We start from the raw sequence: 5,277 nt of genomic DNA on the forward strand, positions 1-5,277 counted from the left end.
GGTTTAGCTTTTTGGCAATAATTGCGTTGTTATGCAATGATCGAGTCGAAATTAATACACGTAGTTTTTTGGCACGGTCAAAGGATTTCTGATTTCAAATTTAGTAGCAGACGACATACAAAGTGATCGACCATTATTTTTGCAATTATTACTTAACAATGAATTCAGAAGTGCATCTGGAAAATGCTTGGCAGTTGGCTTTCATACAAACTGTTCATGACACATTCCAAGTTGAAAGCGAAACGGAGTTCGTATGGGATCAGCTAGTATTTTATATAACTTACTCTTAGATTCCGAACATCACAAAAGACTTATACCATTTAGGCCGGAACAAATATCAATTTCTTCTTTTGTCACCCCCACTTTCGAAATTTCCAAAAAGCCCGAAGGGGGGAGTAAATAAAGTTTGAAGTATTTTATGAAAATTTCGAAAAATTCATGAAAAGTCCGAATGATTAGAATAGCTAAAAACAAATTGTGGAAGATAGGAATCACCTTTTGTATTCTTGATTTGTTTGACTTTTTCGATAAAAATTTACTTGATTTATAGGTTTTGTGCAATGCTATAGTATGCAAGTTTGTTGCATACAAGTTATTATGGAATTTATTACAGTTTATTAGTTTTTTGTATTATTTTTTATTCCCCCCCCCCCCCCCTCGTGATGTCCCCCTTCGCGATGTTACAACTCCGAGTGACAAAAGCAGAATTTGAAATTTGTTCCGGCCTTATTTCGATTAAAATAGATTCTCTTAATTCATAGTTTAAGAAATTTTAAACTGTTACGATTGAAATAGTTGTCCGAAAATTCCAAAGGAAAATTAAAAATAGCAAGCAAAACAAAAAAAATTAAACGTCGACACGAGAAAAAACTTGGTTGCATAACACATTCATTAGGTTTAGTTAACGGCGCACACAGGGGTAAATGAACCTAATAAGCGATCAAAATTATTTGCGGACAAACGGTAAACGATAGACATTTGATGTCTTCGCAACATTTTTATATTTTTTGATGATCTATCAAATTCTTGAAAGAAAAAAGTGATTTTTTCATCTGGAAGGGAGATAAAAAAATTATTTCTTGAAATAATTAGTTTAGTGTCTTGATGTCTTCACAAAAGTTGTAGATCTTATTATTTTAAGCAATTTTGTTGAAGACATCATAAAGATCGCATGAAATTCAAAAAAGTTACGAGCATTTAAAATATAACGAGAATTTTAACAAGTAATTTTGAGTTTTTATTTAATATCTTTTTAAGTACACGATTTACAAACTTGGTATATTTGAGAATGTTGTTCAAATTGTTAAAACACACAATTTTGTAGAACATTTCAAATACATATTTCAACTAAGAAAGGAGATATACTGCAAAATATCCAAAATAATGCATTTTTTCAGTAAGTTATAACCTTAAGAGTTCGGACGAGTTCGGATAATTTTTTAAGTGGGTTTTGTTGGTCAAGTTATTGGCTTTCCATTGATATATAAATTAAACATTAGTTTTGAATAGATTTTGTTCAAACAAGCAATCAAAAATGAGCTTTTTCCTCTAAAAACAGGAAAATTTGAGGTTTTTTTTCTTCGAATTTTAAGTGTTTCTAAAGGAAAAAGCTCATTATTGATTGCTAGTTTGCAGAAAATCTATTCAAAACTAATGTTTAATTTATATATCAATGGAAAGCCAATAACTTGACCAACAAAATCCACTCAAAAAATTATCCGAACTCGTCCGAACTCTTAAGGTTATAACTTACTGAAAAAAGGCATTATTTTGGATATTTTGCAGTATATCTCCTTTCTTAGTTGAAATATGTATTTGAAATGTTCTACAAAATTGTGTGTTTTAACAATTTGAACAACTTTCTCAAATATACCAAGTTTGTAAATCGTATACCTAAAAAGATATTAAATAAAAACTCAAAATTACTTGTTAAAATTCTCGTTATTTTTTAAATGCTCGAAACTTTTTTGAATTTCATGCGATCTTTATGATGTCTTCAACAAAGTTGCTTAAAATAATAAGATCTACAACTTTTGTGAAGACATCAAGACGCTAAACTAATTATTTCAAGAAATAATTTTTTTATCTCCCTTCCAAGTGAAAAAATCACTTTTTTCTTTCAAGAATTTGATAGATCATAAAAAAATATAAAAATGTTGCGAAGACATCAAATGTCTATCGTTTACCGTTTGTCCGCAAATAATTTTGATCGCTTATTAGGTTCATTTACCCCTGTGACTTTAATTTTGGAACGAATTAATATAAATGAGAGATTCAATTCTACAATTTTTTAAATTGTTTTGTGTGTAATGTTACTTTCTCGTAGTATGTACGAAAAGGTGTTTTAGTTCGAATGCTCACCAAACCGTAAAATATGTCGCTACTGTTCACTATTCACCGCTAGATGTCACTAGCTGTAAGCTCGCTCGATGTGTTACGTCCCCAGGATAACGCTCTGTCAACTCCGCGCTTCCTTTGCATTTAATCGTTTCACACTTTTCAAAGGCACAGCATGGTATTTGATTAGAGAAACGACTCGGATTGGTGTTAAGTTATGATTTATTTCCGCCCTAGTGTGAGCATTTTTTCAACAAGCATTACAGTGGGGAGGTTTCTTTCAGAATCGAATCCGAACGTAATCGGCATTTTTAAAATACATTCACTTTATTTTCTTCGGTTTCTTTTTTTTTCTTTTAATTTAACAGTTTTACATTCTCTCTCGGTCACATGATTCTGTATGTACTTAAACTCTGCATTCATGATCTGAGGTACAATGAAACTTATTCATAATAAGGTTTTTTCTGCTTAGCTTTCTTTATCTTAAACTTGAATGTATAGTTGATATCGGTTCCTTCACCAATGTTTTTTTTCTTTTTCTTTAGTTAAATTTAGAGTCGTAAAAGGTTCTTGTTAAACATGATTTGATTCGATTTTATCTGTTATGTTCATTGGGCTGTTGCTTACCCAAGAGCCTGACTTGAAAGATATTTAGCGTTATGGTTTTTCCATTCTTTTCTAATGATGATATGTTTGTTATACTTCTGTTTTGATATGTACTGTTCGTTTCTGTTTTTGGGTGCTTAGTTTAAAGTTTAAATTTTGTTTCTCGGAAATTCAAACCAAAATTTGTTTGTCGTGATATGTTCAGTTTCTTTTCGTTCTGGCATAGATTGTTTTTCTTTGGATATATATATTTTGGTTTTGCGTTTTCTTACTTTTGGACGCTGGATGACGAGAGTTAGAGGAAAATACATCAATTTTCAACAAACTGTTTAATGTAAAGGGAGATAAGGGAGTCATTTTGTTTGTTTTTTTTTCTTTTCAATACAGCACAGTTAATTTCAATTCAATGATTTGATTGAACAATATTAAACGATAGGCTTTATTTTATCAAATTGTAAATAGCAATCAGTTCTATATGCCCTGAGGCAACTCAAGTTTTGGCCCTAGAGTGGTAAAACGATTTGTTTTGATTTGTTTTTGTATTTTTAAACTTATCACTTGCTTGAAAATAATTCATTTGACCTACTCAACAAACGGGAAACGATCTACTAAACTGTGTAGCATTTAACAATTGGCGTACAATAATAGAGTTTTAACAAGTGTTCAATTGTCAAACTTAAAAGTTAAGAAACTAATAGTAGCCAGTAATCCTGTAAAGCTTGAACCGTTCAGTATTATCTAAATTATTATTACCTATTAAAAGTATCAATCATTCATTCTTCCTACGGCAAATTTTACCTTTCGCGCATTCAACGTATTATAAAATGATCGTTGTCTGGATTCTTAACTTTTTCTTTTGTTCAACTTTGCTTATAAGGTTACTTCAAATTTTATCACCTCTAAATTGTGACGATTAGTTAAAGTTTATTGAAAGAAAATTTGCCTAAATAAATAGTTCCTTTTCCTTTTTCTTTTTAATCCAACTTCTAGCTGCTAACATTTTTATAATTTTTCTCTAGCTTTCGTCGCTAAATCAACAATATAATACCAGTGAATAACTTCTAAAAAAATATAATCCATAGAAGAATTTGCTTTTATATATTTTTCGTTAAGACAGTGTTTAAAAAAAACTAAGTGGGGCAAATTGCGCTAGAAACTAATTAACTGTGTTCTACACTTGAGCTTGAGCTTGAGCTTGAGCTTAGATAAACCGTACATTTCAGTAGTTGCTTCTCCGTGATTGACAAGAACCATCAAAATTGTACATAGATCCAAATAAATGGGGCTTGGGATTAGCTTACCATTTTCTGTGTACACGTTTCGAAGGTTCCTTATCTTATATGCAAATTAACTGTGTTCTACACTGTGCATAAATTAAGGGGTAAAATCTAACCCGTTTTTTTGCGATAATTAAAAAAAAATCATAATAATTTTGTTTTTGTCGTTCAACCTTATTTATTATGTAATTTTTGAAATAACAGAATTTCACTGGTATTACTCTATCCACTGATTTGATTTAGCTAGGAAAACATCTCAACGTTTTTTTTTTGTGTTAACATCCAAATTTTCAACATTTGCTACCGCACACTCTAAACTCAAACAATCCAAAGTCAAAAACGTAACTGAAATGATCTTTTTCTCAGCTAAAAACGCTATCACACAACGGGGGATCAAACGCTAATTTTCCTGTGTGTGTGTCTGTTTTTTTTTCTTCATCTTCTTAATCTCTGTTTAAGTTTTGTTTTCATCTAATTGTTAGCCTTATTCGTCAATATGGATTCCCTTGTCTCTATTCAATATGAATGAATGATAAAAGTACACGCACTTAGTCTTTAACCTATATAGCAATTACTTAATTTGTTAAAATTGATTCTCGTCCGTCGTCGGCCATTTCTCGCAAAGTATTTCTACCACCTCAAATACTCTTTAGTATGTATAGTTGACCCACAACAAACGCTCGAAAAACGCTCGCACTTATTAGCTAACCGCAATATAAGTCTTAAATTTAAATAGTTCACAGTAAATAATGCATAGTAAAATCTGTTTCGATTTGCGAATCATCATCATCGACGCTCAAAAATAACGCTATAAATATTCCCTTTTTTGCCTCTCTCGCTCTCGTTTTTTTTAAATTTTTAATTCGCCAGTTTTTTTTCTTTTGGTAGTTTTATTTATCTTACTTCTCGGAAAACATTTACACAGATAGTTACACTCTATATTAGATTTATAGGTCGCAAATGTACAATGTATACGATAAGCTTAAAGGATTTCTCTTCGATAGTTACAAGTTTATTTTTACAGTGTTTTAGCAGCGTTAACTGCTTGTGTGATATG

The sequence above is a fragment of the Uranotaenia lowii genome, unplaced genomic scaffold (genome assembly GCF_029784155.1).
Source record: "Uranotaenia lowii strain MFRU-FL unplaced genomic scaffold, ASM2978415v1 HiC_scaffold_52, whole genome shotgun sequence".
Classification (NCBI taxonomy): Eukaryota; Metazoa; Arthropoda; class Insecta; order Diptera; family Culicidae; genus Uranotaenia; species Uranotaenia lowii.